This window comes from Urocitellus parryii, chromosome 1, assembly GCF_045843805.1.
Source record: "Urocitellus parryii isolate mUroPar1 chromosome 1, mUroPar1.hap1, whole genome shotgun sequence".
Lineage (NCBI taxonomy): Eukaryota > Metazoa > Chordata > Mammalia > Rodentia > Sciuridae > Urocitellus > Urocitellus parryii.
This window is the reverse complement of record NC_135531.1, coordinates 96,987,926-97,011,042: the sequence shown is the minus strand read 5'-3', so window position 1 is coordinate 97,011,042 and position 23,117 is coordinate 96,987,926. Positions and strand designations below refer to the sequence as shown.

The following is a 23,117-nucleotide window of genomic DNA, read 5'->3' as shown; positions in this document are numbered from 1 at the left end:
CAACTCTTGTATCTTACTCATCAGGCTGCTGAACTGTTCCTTTCTCAGAGACATAGATGCCACCCAAACATCTTCTGATATCCTTGTCTTATTTTGTGGCTTGTTGAATCAGGACAGCCGAATTTGATACAAGTTCACTGTCATTTCCTTCAAGGATTCTCAATCTTCTGGGCTTTAGAGACGAAAGAAGCAGCACCTGGGCTTCACTTGAACTCTGTGGAGGTATTTTTAACCCAAGACATTTTGGATTTCAACAAAAGACCCATGGTCCTGAGTGAGGACGTTGATGGGGCAGTGCACACACACATAGACCTCATCTTGTAGAAAGTGGTGTGAACTCCTGGTCAGGTCCTGTAGATGACTGCGGAGGGTGGGAATGGGAGCCAGGGCCTTCTCCTATTTCCCCACCACCCCTGAGCACAGGGCCTCTTCTTGGAGGGAGACTAGTTTCTATGCTGATGTGATGAAGTAGGGTTCCTGAAGTTCCATTCAGAGTGATGTGGACATTTTTGGGAATATCCACAGTCTGATTGCTAGAATGGTCTTCATTCTCCCAGCAGATGTGGCAAAGAAAGAATGCCTCTCTGAACTCCAGATTGTTAGGGCATTCTCTCACTTCCAACACTGCTATTTCATGTAGCTAAAAGGAGTTAACATACTCGATGTAGCATAATCATTCTCCAAAATTTAGAAGACAACTGTCCAAAGCATTTTTATCTATACTTGAGAAGGTTCTTTGGAATCTTGCAAATTCTCAGGAAGATTATTATGTTTTAAAGCAAATTATCAGTTTCCTTTGAGTATGTGGAAATGATAGTTCGCAAAGGTTCCAGCTAATAGGGTTTGGAAAAATCAATTTTTTTTCAGTCCAGTTTTGGAGATCCATGATCAGAGTCGTGTAATATCTGAGCCTCTGACCCCTGAGCTCCCTGAGGCCCCTCTCTTCTGAAGGCCCCTGAGTGGGCCCCCAGATACTCTGTGCAGAAAATACTCTCCACCTCCACCTTCCCTGCACCCAAGCAGCTGTCCTAGGATGGAGATTAGAGAGCTCATTTTCAGCTGCAGCAGGTCAATCTGTCTCTATCTGAATTATCCATGGTCACGCACACACACACACACACACACACACACACTCACACCCCACTCAAGTCTCCCAGGCTCAACCATCTGTGTGATGAAAAGGGATTCTTCACCAATTATAGGGAACTATTAATCATGTTTCCATTTGGTTTCTTCAAAGACACCCCTTCATCCATATCCTTTCTGTTCACCTTCATTCCCACCTTCTGGCCAAATAGTATTTGTATAGACTCCTTCCTTCCTTCCTTCCTTCCTTCCTTCCTTCCTTCCTTCCTTCCTTCCTTCCTTCCTCCCTTCCTATCCTGGCATCAAGAGGTATAGAGACGATGTTCAAGGCCCATAGAAGGAATCCTCACCTGACACTGGGCTCACCTGGGGCTTCACCTAGTCCAATAGGGATAGCCTTGCACGATGGTGAGGAATGATAGAAATATCCCCTCTGCAGCCCCTCCCCAGTCCTAATCTGGACAGCCATCGCCTTGATAGGCTTTACAGGGTACTTTTTCTAGGGCTTAGCTCTGGGAAGGGCATAGACAGACACTGCCACACAGAGACACACCTACACCCTGTTCGAGGATGCCAGATGACAGAACAGAAAAGGGCTCCCTTTCATCCCGCAGGCCTCTGGTTCCAGAGGAGTGTCTCTGAGCCACGACCTGCTGTTTCCGTGGTGACTGAGGCTTCAAAATAAACAGGAATCTGGTCAGACGGGCCAGTAGTCCATTCAGCTCAGGCATTTGCCCCAAGACAAACCATGTTAAAATAACAGCCGGTGTAGTTGCTGCCACTGTCTGCCATCTCTGCCTCTCTCTGTGGGCCAGAGCCTGTGTGTTCCTGGGCCTGTTGCCAGCTGCCCGGAGTTGGGGGTGCTGAGAGCTATGTGTGCATTGCTGTAGGCGGACTGGGTCTGGGTGGTGGTCGACAGGCAGGTCCCCTCTGCTGATAAACAAGGGCCAGAGACAGACTTAGAGACTGATATTCCCAGCCCCCTGCCCCTTGCCCTCCCCCCACCCTCCGCTTCCCACACAGCCCTCTGGGACTGGTGGCCCGCTCTGCGGCATGGCGTCTGGAGGCAGGCCAGCAACCTGATGTGCATGCCATGGCCCGTCCCTCTCCCCACACAGAGCTACAGTAGCCCAGAGGTTCAGAGAGCCGGCTTGGGACTGCTGGAGAAGCAGCTGCCGCAAGGTGACAGTGACAGACATAGAGCAGAGGACACCAAGTGGATTCTGTTTCCCCGCCAGGAGCGAGGACAGCCTTCAGCCTACGAGCTCTTTGGGTAAGAATCAGGGAGTTTCCTCTGGGGAGACTAGTTTCTATCCAGAGCTGAGGTTGTATGTGTGGAGGTTGTATATGGGGTGTGTATGTGTGTGTGTATATGTGTGTGTGTGTGTGTGTGTGTGTGTATGTGTGTCCCTTGGTGTAAGTCTAAGGACACTTGGAGAAGAAGATAAAAAGAGAAAAGTTAGGCAGAAAAGTGTTCAGAGCAGATAGTGCTGGAGCCAGCACTCCTGCAAGTGAACCTCAAGAAGCTCCGCTCCGGCTGGGCAGGAATCATGGTGCAGACTGCTCAGGGGGAAGGTCTTGCTGATGCCACAGATATGTAAAAATAGCACTGACAATTTAGAGACTGCAAAAGTAATCATGCACCATGCTGCCCCATTATCTTCACGCCGCCCCCCAGTGCCAGCCCCAGCACCAGAGGGGCCAGGAATGTTCTCATTTACTAAGTGCTATTTGCAGTCCTGCGGTTCAGCGGAAGCTGAGAGTGGTACTGCAGGGCGTCTGACTGACATTATATTGCTGTGTCACACTCTCCTGGAGAGCCTGGAAATTCAGCCGCAAGGGGCGACCTGTCAACACGGTGAGCAGCTTAGATTTTATCATCCTCCTGCTATAAAAATCAGGCTGAAATGTAGGATTCTCTGAGGGTGTGAGCTTGATACTTTGAAGGGCAGTATTCTGGGTTATTTCTTACTCTACCTTCTGGTCATCTTCGGCTATCACCATCCTTATCTCAGAACCCCTCCCATAGGCACCAGTAGCAAAGAGGCCAGAATGGCTGATCCCTGGGCACATTCTCTGTCACCCGGGCAATCTCCACCCACCTGGCATTTATATGGCCAAAAGTATGCAGCGCTTCTAGACAGGAGCTCTTGAGGAATTCAGACTCCAGTGCTAGGATGGGAATTTCAGGTATTTTATCAAGTACCATTTTTCAGAGACCTCACCCCCCATCTCAGGTCCGAGAGCTCACTGTGTCTCAGCAGAACTCAGGCACTCTGTGCTTTCTCTTCATCCACCTCCCCATCTCCTCCTTCCAGCACTTTCCCTTTAATTCTCCCCGGGCTCTAGAGGGAGGACATGAGCATCCAGCAGAAAGCAAGCCAGGCTGCCTCCTGGTGACTCTACCTGAGGAAGAGCCAGCCCAACAGTGGCAAAGGCTTTAAAAGAATGGATCTTGCTTTGGGAGGTGGTATCCGGGGAAGGGTTGACCAGCTGCTTTGTCTGTGTGAATAAGTGTGGATTTTGGTGGAGCCTCTGATTCACAGCCACAAATCTCTTTTCCCTTTGTTTTCTTTGTATTGGTCACTGAGGACTTCCTAGGAAAGTCCCCTCTTAAGAATGTGTCTCTGAGGTCAAGATCACCAGTTCACTGCTAAGGGCAGCTGGCTGAAGATGCAGGGAGACTTTCTTTTGTCGCCCTTGTCTTTTTTTTTTTTTTTTTAGTGTGACTAAATGAGTTTGCAAATGAAGTACTTAATCAAAAGCAAAGGTATTATCAAAAAGTGAAGCAGGAAAACAATAAGTAAACCTTCTCCTAAATCTGGTGTTTATATATTCCTGACCTGGTTTCAAAAATAAGAAAGCAGGATCTGATCCAGTGATGTGTCTTAGGGGTGTGTAGCACTTTCAGGGAGATGGTGAGTGGACATCCACAAACTGCATCTATACTTGTGTAGGGATGTCCAGTCCTGGGAGAGACAGTGTGGCAGTCTCTCTGCAGGAATGCAATGTGTGGACCCTGAATAAGCTATACATGGATCATGAACTGTCACTGTGCCAGCTGCCAGGAGCTAGGTATTGTGCAGAGTGGAGGCACACCCGCTTCCACCTCATTAAACAGGCTTTGCTTGGCTGATGCAGTACCCATTGGTTTGGGCTGCAGGGAAAATATTCTGTAGCCACTCATGCCATAGACATGACATACCCTGCTTTATGTAAAGCTAATGTCTACACATTATATAAACAGATAAACAGTGGGTATTTTTCCTTATGGAAGGATTCCCTAAGCAACAATTGTTCATTAAGTACCCACAGGGTGTTTCATTTCAGATGTGATTGGATTCAGCCCCAATCAACCACAGAATAGGGAGGGAACCTACAGGCTGGGCAGGTACAGAGGTGAGTTGGGCTGTTAGTTGTTCAACTCAGTTGGAAGGTAAGTAAAGGAACCCAAGGTACACAGCAAGAGCAGGCTTCTGGGCCAATGGCCTAGAGAGAGAGAAAGGAGAAGGAGGGAATAGCCATTGTTTTAACACCTGAATCATACTATGGTAGAGAAGCTGTATAACAATGGTGGCTGAGTACCTGGATTCTGCAGCCAGGCTGCCTCGGGTCCAAATTCTTACTCTGCCTCTTATGAGTTCTGTGCCTTGTGAAGAGGAATGATGAAGTTCCAATCTTAATATTTTTAATTTTAATTTTTTTTTTTTTTTTTGGTGCTGGGAATGGAACCCAGGGCCCTGTAGTGCTAGACAAGCATACACCACTGAGCTACCTTCCCAGCCCCAACCTTGAAAAGATGAAAGGAGTAACAACCTTAGTACTGTGCCTGGATTACAGGGAGTGCCATGTGAGTGTTTACTGTTAACATTATTAAAAGATGAGCTCTGAAGAGGCTGCCCACAAGTCCATTTGTTCCAGAGGCCCAAGCGATACCCTACAATTGACCGTGAGTGCCGCCTTTTGGCAGCACTGAGGCACTTTGGCCTTGGCATGGGGTTTTGTTTGCCTCTATGAGCATCAGAAACAGAAGAGCTTCTGTCCTGGTTCCGGCATTGCTTGTCCTCCCTATGTCCGGGAACTGGGCTAGACTTTAGTGTACCCACTCACTGGATTCTTGAAACAACCCTGTGGAATAGGGGCTGTTACAGACACAGGAATTGAAGTTCAGTGGGTGGGTCATTTGCTTGTGGTCCCACAGCTACCAGGTAGCAGAGCCGAGCGAGCTTCACACCAGGTTTTTCCAGATTGCTGTACTCCTTACAGGGTGGAGGGGTGGGGGTGCTTCATTTGTTTTGGGGGGTATGGGAAGTGTCTTGAGAGGCAGGTGGAATTTGGTAACAGGAATTCAGCAAGAGGTGATATTGAAAGACCCTAGAAAATAGGCCAGGAATTGTTAACTGCCTAGAGGTGGCAGGACCCTTTCTTGGGCCACGGGCAGAATCTCATTATTGAAGACCTACACTCTTTGGGAACAAGATATGAATGCTGGCATGGAGGGACGAGGTGGGTCTCTGGTTTTGCTGAAGCAGGCAGAGGATGGTGCCCAAGAACAAAAGAAATGCAGTCTGATGACAGAGACACAGGCACAGCCAGCAAAACTGGGCCAGGTCTCCCTCCCCGACTCAAGCTTAAGGTCAGAGGTCATCTTGAGTTAAGTCTGAGGTTAGCATTGGGTGACCCTAGTTGTGGGAAGAGGAGAAATGGATAATCAAAAACTAAATGTCTGACCACAGTAACGTTTAATTATATAAAAGATGTGATCCCTCTAAAAGGTACATTTAAAGTGTAACTTACAGAGATTTGGTTTATGCCTAATTGCTCAAGGTTAGCTCTCTGGCTTTGTCCGAGGAATGCTGGTGATGCAAACAGGTGTGAGGGGCGTGCACCTGGCACCAGGGTGGTGTGGATGTGCAGGATTACTCATGGGCATGACTCATCCCTGCTCCTCCAGGAACCATAGTCTGGTCCAGGGGTTTTCAAACTTTAACGTGCATAAGAATCACAGAGGAACTTGTTAAAAATTCAGGTTGCTGAGTCGTTGGGGCAGTAGTGATTCAGTGGGTCCATGAGGGGACCCAGATTCTAAATTTCCTGGATGGGGCCCAGGTGATTCTGTGCCACAGGGAATATGGTGGCATTATCTTGCTGTCTCCTTGGTCCATAGATCGCAATAGAAGAAGCTCACAATTAGAGAAGGTCTGGCTGTTGCTCTGACTCCCTTCTGTATTACTAGTAAGGTAACGCAGGGTTTTGGGGCCAGAATTAGTGGCACTTAGCTTCTTCTTTGTCATTACTTCTTGAATTACCTGACTGGACCTCTACCTATTCTAGAAATGACAAGCACACACTTTCTGTATATTGAGTTATTCTGTCCTAGGCACACTGCTAGGCCCTCCACTATGCTAATCTCTCATTAATTCTCCACAGCAATCCCATATATTAGACACAATTATTAGTCACATTTTGCAAGTAGGGGGGAAGCCCTCATTGCCCGAAAGTGGCTCAGCCGGGATTTGAATTCAGGACTAGCAGTTACCAGAGCCCAAACTCACATATAATCTCTTCAGAAGAGTCTATGTTCCTTTGCTTCCCTATTTTTATTTTATTCAATGAGTCAAAGTGGTTTGGGGAAATGGGAAGGTGGAGGTAGACTTTATGGGTTAAATTCATATGCTCAAATATACCCTTAGCCCTCAGTACCCAAGACTGGGACCTTATTTAGAGATAGGTTCTTTTCACAGATAATCAAATTAAAAGTGAGATCATTAGATGGTGCCCCTAATCTACAATGGCTGGTGTCCTTATGAAAAGGGAAACTTTGGACACATGTATAGAGGGAAGATGACGAGAACTAGGAAGAAGACGGCTACCTATAAGCCAAGGAGAGTCCTGGAACATTCCCCCACAGCCTTTGGAAGGAACCAAACCAGCAGAAACCTTAACCTTGGACTTCCAGCAATCTAATTGAAGGTCAAAATATTATGTCAAGTTATAGCAATTGAAAAAAAAACTCAAGAGTAGCTTTCAGATGACTTTCATGGTATTTTCGGGAGCTACAGTTGGCTCAAGGATCAGGAAAGAAAGACTGAATTAGAAAGAAGAGGGAGGAAGCAACGGGAAGTAAAGAAAAAGGGAGGCAGGAGGAGAAAGAGATGGAGTGGGGACAGGATGGGCACATGAAGGCCAATGATGACCACTGCAGATTCATCCAGCTCACTCAAGGGAACCTCCTGAGTGTCAGGGAGAGTGCCCGGGCTGCAACACAGTCCCCACCACCATGAATATTAAAGAATAGATGGAGGTACAGACATCAATCAAGCAGTGACTCCAAGGTGGTCTGCAAAGCATATGGCAGAGGTCCTGACCCAATCGAGGAAGCAAGGGATCTGAGAAGGTTATGAGGAGGAAGGATGCTGAGGTTGAGATCTGAGGGACTGGGAGGTGTCAGTTAGGGAAAGCAGAATGTTTCTGGTTGGGGAAGAGCATGTGGGAAGTCCACATGGTATGAGGAAGCATGGCATTGCCCAGTGCCTGGAGGAGAGGTCAATGTGGGTAGATGGGAGCCCGGGGGCCAGGCAGGGTCAGACCACATGACCCTGTGGAGGATTTAGGCCCTTTAATTGTAAGCTATAGAAAGTCTGAGGAGGAAGTGATCTTACACAGGGCAAAAATTTCATTAAATAAAAACATCTTGGGCTAGAGATGCTGATGACCACGGTTGGCGGTGGGCCAGCCCTGAAGCAAGACATCAGGCTCCTTGGTTTCACAGACCCGGGGTTGGCTGCATGGGCATTAGAGAGCGGAGTTCTAGGCCACTTCCTACATAGTGTCCAGCCATGGTTGTCACCTAACAGTGTGTGTTCTAGGTGTATACATGGCCCTATTGAGAAGGCTCTAAAAAGGGACAGTTTTTTTTCCTATTGGGGAGGCTAATTATTGAGTGTGGCAGCTGGACCAGACTCATACTACTGTGCACGCGGCTGGGCACCCTTCTTCAGCATCATTTGCAGGATACAGAGGTCTGATGAACGCAGGCTCGGCTCTGCCTGCCTGTGCTTTGCCTGCAGGAAGCCAGGTATGCAGCAAACTATGGGGGACGGCGGTGGTGAGGCCAGGAAGCCCAGGCAGAGCCCCCAAGGACATTGGGAGAGAAGTGGTTCTAGAAAGGATCTGAAAGGGGCTGAGGGTGCTGACAAGAGAAGTTCCAAAGCCAAATTCTGCCTCATTTATAATTTCACACAAAATGTAGCCATCGAGGCCTGTGCTGGGAACAGGGAGATCCCAGCCCAGCCAGGTGCCTGAGCTCCTTGCCCACCTTGCCCACCGTTCCCATCCTTGGGAAATCTCTCAAGTGCCCCATATGTAAGTCCCTATGTAACAAAAGTCCTGCTGTGGAAAACTCACACCAGCCTTTACCACAGGCCTTGCCTGGATCAAAAATATTCCCTTCATTTGGATTTGAGCAGAGGGACTGGATTTGGCTAAGCAAGAAGAATCCCTGGAGCACACTTTGGTATACACTCAAGAGTGCCCACTCCATCCCCCTAGCTTCCCTTTGTTCTCTGCTGTTCCATGCCCTTTCCTGCCTCTGAGACTTCGCCATGGCCGTTCCACCTGCCTGGAAGACGCCCCCAGGTCTCGTCACAGCAGACCTCTTTTCCATTCTCAGTGCTCACGGTGCTTGTCCACTCCTCCAAGACACTTCCTCGGTACTCCCCATTCTGTCTCTTTCCTTCATGGTGCTTATCCCAGTTGATAGTTACTCTTCAGTTCTTCTTCTTTTTCCTATTTTGTTGATTTCTTTTATAAACACATATTAATTACCCAGGCTAACGGGTTTCACTGTGACGTTTCCATACACACATACATCATGCCCCATCAGGCCCACCCTTCCCTGTTTCCTTTCTTATCCTCCCCCCATCTCCCCCTTGCCCCAGGTCCCTTCAAGTCATCTTTTTTCTTTCTATTTCCCACATATGAGAGAGAACATGCTATACTTGCTTTCTGTGTCTAGCTTATTTCTCTTGACATGATGCTCTTCAGTTTCATCTGTTTTCCTGCAAATGGCAAGCATGATTTTGTTCTGCTTTATGGCTAAATCATAATCCAATATATGCATGTCACATTTTCGTTTCCATACCTAGGTATGGGGAAAGTGTCATGATAAACGAGGTATGCAGTTATCTCTATTGCATGCTGTCTTTGATTCCTTCAGGCATGTACCTAGGGGTGCTATAGCTGGATCATATGGTTTTTATTTATTTATTTATCTATTTTTGAAGACCCTTCATACTGTCCTCCATAGCCACTATGCTAATTTACATTCCCACCCATAGTGTATAAGCGTTTTTTTTCTCCACATCCTCTCCAGCATTTGTTGTTATTATTTTTTTTATGATAGCCATTCTGACTGGGGTGAGATGGAATCTTATTGTAGTTTGGATTGGCACTTGATAGCTAAAGATATTGAGTATTTTTTCATATATTTATGAGCCATTGTATTTGTTCTTTTGAGAAGTGTCTGTTCAGATCATTCACCTATTTTGATTGGATTAGTTTCTTTTGTTGTTGAGTTTTTTCCACGTTCTTTTTATATTCTGGATATCAATTCTCCGTCAGATGAATACTGGTGAAGTCTTTCTCCATTCTGTAGTCTGTCTGTCTCTTCCCTCTATTGATTGTTTTCTTTGCTGTGCAGAAGCCTTTTAATGTAATCTAATCCCATCTGTCAATTCTTGCTTTTATTTCCTGAGCTACTGAAGTTCTTTTCAGGAAATTGTTCTCACCAGTTTTTTAAAAGAGTTGCTATTGCCTTTTCTCCCTTATGTAAGCCTCAGAAGGACTGGAACTAGACCTTGCCTGTCTTGTTCCTTGCTATAGATATTACTATGAGCCAAGCCACATAGTAAAGGCTCAGTAAATATCAGTCCAGTGAATGAGAGAATCGTTACATCTTGGGATGAGAAAGCCAAGACCTGGGGCAGCAATGGGACCTCCTGGCCTCTGTTGGTCCTTCTGAGGACCCTGGCCCTTCTGGGAGTGAAGTCGGGAAGTTTGCACCAGGGGCCCCTCACAGTTCTCCAAGCCCCATGCTCTGTGTTCCTGCCCTGGCTTAGCTGACTTGGTGTTATCTCTGGAAATAATCTACCCTCATGGTATTATTCACACTCAGAAATGAATAACTTCTTTGGCTGATGTGCATCAGAGGCAAGCAAGGGATGCCAGGCCCCCAGAAGGAAGGCATTGATCCAGCACATCCTGGCCTTTGTGCCCTGGAGGCAGCGGGAGGGAGCAGCTCACCTCTGCCTCCCCCTGGTTAACCAGGGTCTGCCAAGTCCTGCCCAGGACCTTTAGGGGTAGAAAGGACGTCTAGCAAGTGCACTTCTTTCTGTCCTTCCTCAGAATCTATGTCAGCTTCTGACACCGCTGTGGAGAGAGGGAGGGCTGCAGAAATGTGACCTGCGGTCACACAGCAAGCCCAGGACCCAGAGGAGGGCGCATCCCCTGCTCAGGAGTGCAGGTGGGTGGCCCAGGCTTCTTGGAGTTGGCTGCATCACCTTAGTGACAGGTGGTGTTATAGAAGCCAAATAGTCTTCCTTAAGTGTGATCTTTTTTCAGTGTTTGAAGTAATAATGGGGACATTTCTAAATGACAGAGATGCAGGTCAGCTTCAGAATGGCATCTTTCAAAGGAAGTTTTCTTCCCAAGGGTGACACTTCCATGCAGTTGGTCACACAAAACTCATGGCCATTCTCCCAGGCTGGTCCCGGGATCTTTGCTGAGGGCTGGCTGGGCAGACCCTAAGTTCCTGGCTTGAGAGAACAAGAATTCTTCTGACAGTTTCACTTCTGACCCATCTCTCTCCTTGCCTTTCCATTATTTCAGAAACAGCCTGTGGAGTTTTGGTAGCGTAGTATAGTGGTCAAGAGTAGAGACTCTTGGGTAGGACTTGTTTGGGTTCAAATTCTGGATCTGACATTGAAGAACAGTGTGACCATGGAAAAGTTACCCAGCTTCTCGGTTTCTATAAAATAGACATAATAATAGTACCTACATCCTAGCACTTGTTGATAGGAATATGTGAATTAACTCAGGTAAAGTCCAGAGTACCTTTCAGTGCTATGTCAATGTTAGCTGTTCCTATATCATAGGGTTGGTATAGGAATATAGAGAATTGGGCTGGGGCTGTAGCTCAGTGGTAGAGTGCTTGCCTAGCAGGTGTGAGCCCTGGGTTTGATCCTCAGCACCACAAAAAAATAAATAAATAAGTAAAGATATTATGTCCATCTACAACTAAAAACATATTTTTAAAAAAAGAATGTAGAGAATTAACACATTAAGCACCCAAATGTTTTAGTACACAGTGCGGAGTGTTTAGTATTTACTCAGTAAAATTTGAATTGTTATTGTTATTGACAAACTTTACCATCTGGCTAAGGTTTTTGGAAGTCTTCCTATAAATGTATGGTCCTGGTAGAGGGTGTGAAGGTCACCTACTACCCTGCTGTTCCCCAGGAGCCTTTATTTTGTCTCAGGGGAGGATTATCATCTTGTGATTTTCAGCACTTAAAACCCTTATGATGGGAACCTAGAACCCACCAAGAGAGCAACAGTCCCTTAAAAGGTTGAAGTCCCCCACACATGGCAGGCTGCTTTTCTGGCAGTTTCAAACCAGAGATGCTTCCAACAAACCATTAAAGAGGAGTCAGCTTTTACCCCTTTTGCTTAGCACACATGTAGACTTTGGGATTCCTACCCTCAGTACATGGACTGCTTGAAAATTTGGCTCAGGAGCCCCTGATGCTGGACTTTGAGTTGAAATCATCTGAAAGCTGACTGCAGGGATTGGGAAGATGGCCTGTTACACGTGGCCAATTACACAGCCACTCTGCGTCCAGCTGCGCCTGATGCACTGACCTCCCTTGCCAAGTGACCTGGGCTAGGGAACTGGTCCTCTTTCAGTTTCAGATTCCTTCTCCACAGAGCTCCTCTGGGGATGGTCCTGGAGGTTGAGTTAGGGGTGATGTGTAAAGCCCACGGCATGGCTGTCTCTCTTGCTAATTCCCTTCTCGCCCTTTGTGGGCCCCCTGACTGTCTCAGATCTTCGAAGGGAAAAACCCAGTGGTGATCAATGTTGTAGAGGGTTGTGAATATTCCCTCGCACCAGGTGACCATGAGCACATCAGTTGGCTTGTGGAAGCAGCACAGACAGATGGATTCTGGGATGGGGTCCAGGTTGCGGTCTGGAGGAGGGGGTGCTGGCAGCCCCCACACCCCGCTTAGCCCATCTTTTTGCTCCAGCGAGCCAAGCCTGGAATATGAATTTGTAACCTACTGCTCTTCTGGGATGTGAGACACCTCCCCAAGGCCTAAAGATTGATATTCTCCTCTAAAGGAAGTGGACCCTGCCTCTCCCACTCTGACCCTTCCTAATGCTTCCCCACCTCCCACCAAGGCTTGAAGGGTTTAATACGCAGCTGGTTCAGGGTGGATCCAGATGCTTGCTGTGCAAGGGGGAGAAGCGTTTCCAAGGCAACGTCGAGTTGTTTCTGGAGACCCATTGACCCTTCCCTCCCTGCCTCGCGCTGCCCCCAGGACTGAGCCAAGCCTTTGGAGGGTGGCTTCACCTTGGGATAGCTGGCTGGAACCCTACTATGGTGGGAGGTTCGGATCCCACGCTGGATGGGCCCTGGGGGAGGTCAGCTGGAGGATGAGTCAAGAAAGGCCTCCTCGCCTCTGGGTTACCTCCAGGCCTCTCCCTCTTCTCCCTGCACAGAGTCCAGTGGGGACTGGGGAGGCCCCCCGTTCTAGGAGTTGTCTCTGAAAAACTCTAACCGCATCTTGCTCAAGGATGGAAGTATGACCTGAGTTGGCTACTTTAACATCTTCTCATGCATGGCAGCTCAAGAGAGAGACTTCTGATGACTAACTGGGAGCTGTACATTCATCAGACTCTACGGCAGCCCAAAGTCAGTATTTTCCTGGAGTCAAGATCCTTTTCTTCCTGGCCAGTCCCACATCCTGCTGGACCTGCGTTGGTCAGCTCATGTTTCTCATTATCTCTCCCCGATCCTCTTTAAAGGCTTCTCATTCCATCTGGGGGTTTTATTTTTAACTTGCACCATAATGCTAGGGCTGAGCAGGACAGACTGCCTACGTCCACAGGAAACAGGGCCACTTGGAATGCTGGCCCCATTTGGGGGGCTCCTCCCTCTCTCCCTCTACCTCTTTTACTTTCACATTTATTGAGCAACTCCATGAGAGTCCTGCACTGGGGATACAAAAAAAAGGACAGATTTGGTCCCTGCTTTTGAGGAGGTCACCTTCTGACAGGGCAGGGTTAGGACACAGAGCATCCTTACATAAATGGAGCAGGGCAACCCAGAAATAAATGGAAATAGAAATTGTGGAAGTCAAAAAGGTCAACTGGATGAAGAGACCAAGCAAGGCCTGGTACAGCAGAGGCTCTAGCCAGGGGGTGGAGAGGGGAAGCCTCTCTGAGGAGGTGCCAGAAAAGCAGAGACCAGAAGAATGGGGGGCACCAAGCATGTGGGGAGCAGGGTGGAGACTTCCTCAGGGAGGGAAGAACGTGTGGTAAGGCCCTGACATGGGCAAGAGCATGGCATGTTCTAGAATGCAACAGAATGCCGGAACTGGAAGCCCAGGGGCCAAAGGGACAGTGGTGAAGATAAGCTGGGGAGGGCTCAGCGGCCAGGTGATGCCGGACCCTGAAGTCTCGAGAAGAGTTTGGGGCTTCGTTCTGAGTGCAGTGGAAAGCCACAGAGCGAGGTGGGGACAGGTGGTGGTGGACATTTTAAGATCCTCACTAGGTTCCTGAAAGGAGAACTGACTCAGAGGCGGGTGGGAGGGGAGGCAGGGATGTGAGTTAGGTGGCTACTGAGGCAGGCAGGAAAGAAGTGATGGCAGCCTGGGCAGGGCCACTGCATGCAGGCTGGCTCTCTGGGAATTAGCTCCTTCCAGAGAGCTCAGAGAACTCTGTTCCACAGTCGTCACCCAGCCTGAGACCCCCAGGTCCCCTGTTGCAGGGCTGGCCAGGATGAGCTGTCGGGGTTACACAGCCCATTGCCGATAACGGGCCGTGTTTAGTAGATTCCAAACACAGTGAAGAAGCTCTTTGTCCAACACCTGCCCCTCTGATTGTCCTGAAAGGTGGGTAATTACTCTTCTCTCTTTACACCATGGTAACTCTCTCTCTGTCCTTGACATCTTTGGCTCAGATTTGAGACCAAATGGGTCAAACCAATTATTTTTGAGCAATCGTTGCTTTGATGGAGTGATCTCACTGTCTACAACTCAGGGGTGATATGGATGCCCAAATGCCATGAGCAGTGGTCCCTGCTCTCCAGGGAAAACACACTGTGTTATTGCTCTTCAGAAGGAAGCGTACGGAATATAAAGGAGAAATACAACATAAAAAATTGGCAGAAAATAATAGTAGTTGTTATTTGCTGTGCTTTGCAGGCCTCTGCTTATATTAACTCATTTAATCTTCAAAAAGATCAAGGACATAGGTACCACTCTTAATTGTTTCAAGGATGATGGAGCTGATTGACGGAAGGGAGGCAGGGGAGAGTCAGGGTCTGGAAGCTGATGGACTCCTAACTATAAAACAGGCTCTATGCTGCCTGGTTTGGTCACTACTATGTTTTTAAAATTGCATGGAAAAAGACCTGGAGGAGGGTGTCCAAATGCTGGCAGAGCAGGGATATGAGCAACTTTGTTGTCTTTTTCATTTTCTTTTTTTATTGTTTTGAATACACAGTGCCTGGTACAGAGTAGATGCTCGGGATCCTCTTGTTTAATGAAATTGCTGAGCTAATGAATACAAGTTATTTAAAATTATTTTGGGGTTGTTAAAGTAAGTGGAAAGTAAATTTTAAAAAAGGAAAAGTTTATCCATTATCCAGAGATAATCACTATTAAAATACTGAGAATAATGATTCAGACATTTCCAGGTTTTTCCTTTTATTTCTGTCTGTGTCTGCCTGTCTCTCATTATCCATCTACCTACCTACCTATCTTCCTAGTGATTTGTATGTATATATGTGTGTATATTCTAAAATATTGTACACCATATTGTACTTCAACATACTTTTTTCACTTAACAATATATCACAATCATTTCCCATTCTATTTAATATTCTTTGTTTTCTGCTTGTTTTTTGTTCATTCTAATTAGTTATACTTGACAATATAATGCACTTTGACACATCATACATAAATGGAGTACAACCTGGTTGTACATAATGTAGAATCACACCAGTCATGTAGTCATATATGCACATAAGGTAATAATATCCAATTCATTCCACTATCTTTCCTATCTTCATTTAATATTCTTTTAAAATATAATTTTTAATGGCAGCAGTGAATTTCTCTATAATTTATTTAATGAGCCCATATTATTAGATATTCAATTTGTGGTCATAATTATTAATAACACGATATTAAACCTCCTTCCAAAACACTTTTGCATAGCAACCATCTTAGTATGTTTGGGCTGCTATAACAAAATACTATAAACTTACAGTGTTATAAATAACAAATATATATATATTTTTTTTCAAAATATATATATTTTTAATTAGCCCATTATATTTATACATAGTAGTTGGGCTCATTTTGACAAAATTATACATGCAAGGAAAATTATAAATTATACATCCCCCCCTTTCCTCCTCTCTTCCTTCCTGCTCTTCTCCTTTCTCTACTCTATTGAGCTTCTTTTTGCTTACTTATTTATTCATTTTTGGTTGGAGATACACACACACACACACACACACACGATAGCTGAAATTCCCTTTGGTACATTTATATTAAAAAACCATATCACATGATTTTATTGAATTCATTCCATATTTCCTCCCTTTTCCCATCCTCCCTCCCTCCCTCCCTCTAACAAATGTACTTCTCAAGGTTCTGGGTTGGGAAGTCCTGATGGAGGACCCAGTAGACTCAGCGTCTGGTGTGGGCGTTTCCTGGAAGCCATTTTTTCCTTGTGACCCTACATAGCGGGGAAGTGGGGAGGAATCTCTCTCTCTGAGGCCTCTTTTATAAGGTTACTAACCCCACTCAAGTGACCTAATCACTCCTCAAAGCCCCCCCCCCACCCATTAATACCATCGTCTTGGGGGTTAGAGTTTCAACATATGAATTTTCTAAGCCCCAAACAATCAGATCATAGCAGTTACAGTGCTATTAAAAAGGGGGTAAAAAAAACCACTTTACACATTCAAATAAAAAAGGGAGAAGATGCTTCTTTTTAGGGCCCTTTGGGGTAGACCAACTGGCATGTTTCTTGCTTCTGACCTTCAGAATCACTTCAAGTTGAGATGTCATTTAAAACTCTCCCCATTTTCTCAGTGCTGGTCATTACTCACCCCTCAAGTATGACTTTGTTGTAATTTCACCACAGTAGGAATAATTCAGGAAAAATCCCAGTTGTGACTAAAATGTGGGTCCTGAAGTTAGACAACCAGGTCTAAATGCCAATCCCAGCCCTCATCAGCGTGTGCCCACAGGCATGTTCATTTTCCTGAGCCTCAGTGTCCCCATGTATACATGTATACCTCAGAGGATTCAATGAGGTAAAATGGTCAAGGTTCTCCTGAGCACTGTGCCCAGCAGGAGACAGAGGCTCAGAAAATGTTTATTGTGAAGATGGAGGAAACATTTTCTCACCAGTTTAACACTTTGGAAAACTTCTTCCCATCCTACTCTGCAAGAGCCCAGGAAAATGAATTGTTAAATCACTCAAAATACTCTCTGACTCTATTATTCTTTTTCCTTCATTTTTTGCGGGGAGGATGGGGGTAGGGGATGGGGTGCATGTCAAAGTCTAAAACATTAAAGACAATTAACTTTCTTTTTTTCTTCCCTACCAAGAACCATGTTGATCGGGTTAGAGATAGATTGAAATAATTCTGTTGTTCACAGCTGCAAAAGGAATGTAGCCTTTCTTTTCATTGGGCCAGCTGCATTTTATAACTGTCTATCCTCAAGTAAAAACAAAGCAGCAAAGCAACAACTCAAAAAAGGACTCTCCAGATCAACCCAAAATTGCTCTCCGTTTTATAAAACAATTCAGAAAATGTCTAACCTCTAAAAGGCAGACCACAGAAAGAACTGATCCAATTCATATGCTGTATATCATTTGTTAATGCAGGCACACTAGAGACACATAGTAGGTGCTCCTCGGACTATGTTGGGTGTATATCTTGACTATATGTTTCCTTATGAGCAATAGATTGTTGAGGGTTGACACAAATACTGCCAGAGCCTCTTGGGAGGATCAGAAGATGATGAATGATTAAATGAACAGATGCTTTTTGAGTTTAGAAACTGAGTGTTGAGAAACTTTTCCCTCCTAATTCATGACTCTTGGAATATGATTGTGATCCTGATGGAACTGTGTAGGATTTCTCTAAACCACCATCCTAGGCAGCAGCACATTGATAAAGCATTTCAGATGGCCAGGCCAAGTTTTTTTCACTTCTCTCTAAACATGAGAAATGTTCAGAAGTCTCTCTCTCTCTCTCTCTCTCTCTCTCTCTCTCTCTCTCTCTCTCTCTCTATCTCTCTCTGTGTGTGTGTGTGTGTGTGTGTGTGTGTGTGTGTGTTATGGTATGGTGTGTTCTCAATACCAAAGAGGCCCCAGTGATCACAGTTAACATATTTGTAGGCAACCTAGCATTGGGCACATGCCCTGTTGGCGCTGGTCAGGTGCCTTCTGTGCATGAGAACTATGCTGTGGGAGAGTCAGGGATAGATGTGTTCTCTGCTCTCATATTGCAGTATGCAGAGGAAGAGAGGAGACAACTTGATTGGATGGGGGATGAGGTAATTGCTAGGCAAGCACCACACTGTGGGTGCTTCCGGGAAGGAGGGAGGCCTCTTACTGGCAAGACCAGGGAAAGCTTTGCAAGGGAGTTTTTGCTTTCAACAGAGCCTTGAAGGATGAGAAGGGTTTTAATTAGCAGAAAATGGAGAAGGGCCTTTCAGGTGGGGGAACAGCAAGAGCCAACACATGAAGGTGTGGAAGTTCTTGGTGTGTGGCAGGGAGGAGCCCAGAGAGCTGGGAGGTAGATGGATACAGTGGGAAGTGAGGCCTTTCAGACTGGGTTTGGGTCCACTTAAATGTTTAGGCAAGGATCTGGAGTCTTAAAATGTGGGAAGTGGGAAGCAAGGGAAGGTCTCTGAACCAAGAAAGACCTCAGTAACAGTGTACAAAACACACTGGGATAGCACCTCTAGGAGACAGGAGACCAATCTGAGGCTTCATTCTCTATTTTTAACCTCTTTGCAGTTTTGAACAGTGTGGCCCAGCCCCAGTACCCCCTCGGATGCTGGAATCCTGTGCTCTATGACTCCCCTCCTGGCTCTGCCTCTACTTGACAGGCTTCTGTGGCTTCTCTGAGATAACTGGCTGCGCTGGGAGTATCTGGGAATGTGGGGTTGTCACAGGCAAATGGGGAACCCAAGGTCCGAACCTCAGTTCTTGTGTCCTAATGAAAGAAAACCTGGATTGTTTTATAAAGGCTCAGAAAGGTGAACTGACTTTCTGAATTTTAATCCAGGAGTCAGACACAAAAAGTCAAGCAAGAGAATTTTACTAGACGTGAAAGTAAGGCTCAAGCAAAGAAAGAACAGTCCAGGGGGAGGGGGAGTCATCCCCAACTACAGAATGGCAAAGGAAACAAGGCTACTTCCAGATTTATTACTGCTTGATATTTACCAGGAGACCTGGGGTCCGCCTTCTGCCATCCTCACCAATCAGTTGTCTAGCTCCTCCTTCATGACAGGCAGAAAGTTTTTGACTCTACTTGGTTTTCTCTGGAACTGTCATGGCCACCACCCCATTCAGGGGGTGTCTTCATCCACAAGTCAATTTTGTGTTAAAGTAGGTGCTGGGGTCAACAACCAGGAAAACTTCATCTTGGTGTACCTGTGCTCCTAATGACATTTCCCTTCTGAAATATGTTGAGAAACCTATGACCATAAATCCTAACTTGACAGTAATCTTAGTGGACCCTGTCAGGAGCTAGCCAATGATCTTTTCTTCTTGATGTATTTCCTAATTGGTTCCTTTTGTTTCCACGTGTTTATTCATGGGGTTAGTACACCTGTTATTCTACAAGTTACTTGATTATTCTTTAAAGGCAATCAAAGAAACTCAGTGACCCTGCTAGAAACTTGGTGACCCTGCTAAGTTATGGGTTCACATTCCACTGTTCATCACTACTACCTAACTGAGTGACTCCGGGGTGGCCGCCTCTGTCCACCTCTATCCAGGCTTCAGGCTGTTCTCCCTAAAAAACTCCTCTTTCTTCTCTGCTCCGGCTTTCCTGCATCTGCCACACATGTGGCTTCTCTCCAGACCCCCATTCACTGCCTGCCAGGCAGCCATCTGCAGATGCTGGCTCTTACTCACTTGCCACATGCCCCACAGCCTGGTGTGTTTGGTCTGCTGAAGGGGCTTCTCCCTCTGCTCAGCCAACAGATCTCCATTCACTCCTCCAGCCCACCCCACCAAGCATGTCTGACTATCCAAATCCTCTCCATCCTCCTCTTCAGGTGACTATAGAGCCATTCTCTCCCTCAACTCTTGGGGTTCAAGTTTTGGCTCTTTTCTCTATTTTAGTTCAACCACTGTTGAGCATCAGGGGCTGTACTGGGGAACGAGGGTGAGGAAGCACTTGGCCCTGTCCTAGCTCGCAGCCTTGTAAAGAAGACAGACACTAAGTAAGGACTTGAAGACAGATTCACTTTTCAGAGATGGAAGTTCTGTGCTCCTTGTCCTCTGCTCTGCCCACCCCCACCAGTAACCAAAATTTCCCTATAAAATGTTTCCAGAAGCATTTTACCAAATTCCCATCTCAAAAAAATGCTCCTCTGGTTCCACGTTTATTTGCTTGCAGATAAGTCTGAACTCTTTGGAATGGCATCCTTTGGGGTCCTCCATGGGTTGATTCCAAACTAGCTTGCACTAACCCTGCACATTCCACAACCCCAGCTCCTGCTCAGTGGCATCAGCTACTCACTGGGGTTTGAACTGGCCTTTGTTCAAGCAGTTCCTGATTCTGTGCTGTTAGCTGAGATGTCCCATCTTCTATAGAATCCCTGTACTCTTTTTTCTCTCCTTAGTGCTCCTTTTTCTCTCCTTAGTCTCCTGAGCACTTAGCAAAGCCTATATGGTGTTTATGATTTAGCCTCTCACCCTCTGTCAAGGACAGAGAGCTTATCTTATTCCTCTTGAATCATCATAACAACAAAAATAATAGCTCAAATTATGAGATGCATTAGAATGAACTTTTTATTTATCTGTCAGGCAGCAGAGTGCTTCATTTGTATTATCTGCATAACAACCATGCAGGGTAGGTGCTGTCACTAGCCTGCTTTTATAGAAGAAGTAGCCGAGGCTTAGAAAGGTGAACTGACTCTGAATTTTAATGTGGAAGCCTCACTTTAAAGCCCACGACCTTACCATGACTTGCCCTTCATTCCTATTGTGGGGTCAGTTTCTTTGTTCATAGTGTCCTTAATGGGTTGGCTCCATGAAGGGAAGAGGGACAGGGAAGCCTAGGACAGTCTCTCGGAGGTCATGTAAAAGTCATGCTCACTGAGACATGACTAAAACAGACTCTTCAGAGGTCACACCTTCCTTTACACATCAACTAGGAAATGGAGGTGACAGTTTCCAAAGGAAAACTAAACATGTTTAACGGGTTTTGTGACAAAAGGATCAGATGGCAGTTTGTTGAGTCCAAATTGATTGAACCTGATCTGATTTGGGTGGTGACATACCCCATCACATGGCCCTGGTGGATGCAGGTGCCCAAAGCAAAAGACTTGCCCTTCACACAGCCATGGCTGCCTCTGCCCAAGCTGAGAGGGATATTTAACAAGGGACATCCTCTCCCTCCCTCCCGTGGACTGGACCTGTCTGCTTCCTTAGGGCAGAAGGGTTGTGTTCTCCAGGCGTCCATGCGGGCCCTGCTCATCTCAGAGAGGCCTGCCTTTGAGAGCAGGGGCAGGCGGGGAAGCTGGGTGGGGGGCTCTCAATGAGCACAGGAACCCTGTGGCCTCGCCAGTCAGCAGGAGCAGGGCCAGAGGGTTCGGTTGGGATGGGAAGGTCAGGAAAGGGAAAGGGTTGGTTGCTGAGAGACCTGTGCACAGGAACCAACAGGCCGGGATGCTTCCTCCTCTCCTCTCTGGGGCATGAACAGGAGAGCCTGTGGATGGGGGGGGGGGGCACAGCCCCAGAAAGCCTGGAGGACCTCAGTGCTCCCCAGAGCCCGTGACATCTGACATGCAGGACGTTGGTAGAAGGAGGACCATCTTCTCCTCTCTTCTCTTTTCCTTTCCCCATCAACCAGGAGGGACTAAGAGGTTGGTGGATGCTATGGTTTGAGTGTCTCATGTTGAAATTTAATCCTCATTTTAAGGTCTTCAGAGGTGGGACCAGATGGGACACTTAGGAGATGCCTGAGTCATGAGGGCCCCGTGGATTGTCATGGAATAATGGATTAATATGTTATTTCCAGAGTGGATCAGTTACAAATGCTACTCTGGCTCTGTCTCTGGCACACACCTCTCCTCTCTTGCCATGTGATGCCCTGCAGTGCCTCCAGACTCTGCAGAAAGTCCCCACCAGAAGGTGTTCACTAGATGTGGCCCCTGACCTTGGATCTCCCAACCTGTAGAACCATGAGCTGAATAAACCTTGATTCTTTTTAAACTACCAATTAGAGGTGCTCAGTTATAGCAACTCAATGTGGACTAAGACAGTGGCCTTTCCTTCCTTTATTTCTTGACTTGCCTCGAGTTTGGCTTGGCTTGTCTACAGCACAGACATCTTTACGTGCCACTTTGTCCTCCATATCCTGGCTCACATGCTGCATTTGGGGGGAGATGTTAGAAGATATACAGACAGGCGGAGGGACAGACCCATGAGGGATTAATGTTCGGAGTCTCGTCTAACACACTGTGCTTGCTACTCTCTGATTCAACAATGCCTCGCTGCTGCTGGATCTCAAGACATCTTACACCCCACCCTGGCCACTGCATTGCACTATGGACATAGCTATTTTTTTTTTAAAGAGAGAGTGAGTGGGGGGGGACAGAGAGAGAGAGAGAATTTTTTAACATTTATTTATTTTTTCTTTAGTTCTCGGCGGACACAACATCTTTGTTTGTATGTGGTGCTGAGGATCAAACCCGGGCCGCACGCACGCTAGGCGAGCGCGCTACCGCTTGAGCCACATCCCCAGCCCGACATAACTATTTTTAAAGGAGCAGAAACAAATTTTGAGGAGCTGGGACTTATTTGACTTGTTCTTTAGACCATTAGTCTTATTTTTATTCTTCTGCTCCCGCAGGATCATCCACAGACCTATGATGCTGCTACAGATCAATCTCATGCTATCAGGACTCTAGGTTGAATCTCCAGCTAAATTTAATTCAACAAACTCTGAGATTTTTTATCAGATGTCATAAATAGAGTAGCTCAAATGACAGCAGAACTCCACAGGGTCATCTAAGTTGCAGGTACAAGTCTGGGTTCCTGAGCCTCCTGGCACAGTGAGCCAGGCCAGGCACGAAGGGCACATTGAGTGTGCCGTGCTCCCCGGTCCCTGGAGGACTGAGAGTGGGAAACCTGTGGGCATCTGAGGGTTCTGGAGGCTCTGGGAGTGAGAGTTACCATTGTTATAAACACACAGCTTTACTAACAGTGAGGTAAAGCAGTTCCCCAACTAACGTGCCAAGAATGGTTCAAAGTCCTAAGGAGGGGGGGCACTGGCATATGGGAAGCCTGGCTCACAAAAGAGGAGGGCAGGCAGGTGGGCAGGTGGGCAGTGGGCTGAGGGGTGCAATGGGCGTCTGTGTCCTGGCTACCAGGGCAGACCATGAGACTGATTGCGGTTTCCAGTCCCCTTCCTGTTGAGAGCCTGAGATGGGTGCTTTGTGGTGGGGCCACCAGGTTCTTATAATAACTTTTATAATGTGTA

The 23,117-nt window shown here is 46.7% G+C and overlaps 1 protein-coding gene across 3 annotated transcripts in view; it reads left to right on the top strand.

Annotated features, from left to right (window-relative positions):
* Fgf1 (fibroblast growth factor 1) overlaps positions 1-23,117 on the top strand; it is a 95,851-nt gene that overhangs the window by 9,951 nt on the left and 62,783 nt on the right. The window contains exon 2 of one of the 3 annotated variants that reach the window (XM_026384414.2): positions 2,205-2,359. The exons of 1 other annotated variant lie outside the window; for it this stretch is intronic. The gene's annotated coding sequence lies outside the window, so the exon portion shown is untranslated. Of the gene's footprint in view, positions 1-2,204; positions 2,360-2,866; positions 2,945-23,117 lie in introns of those variants that run through there. One more of the 3 variants, XM_026384416.2, reaches the window with a different exon arrangement.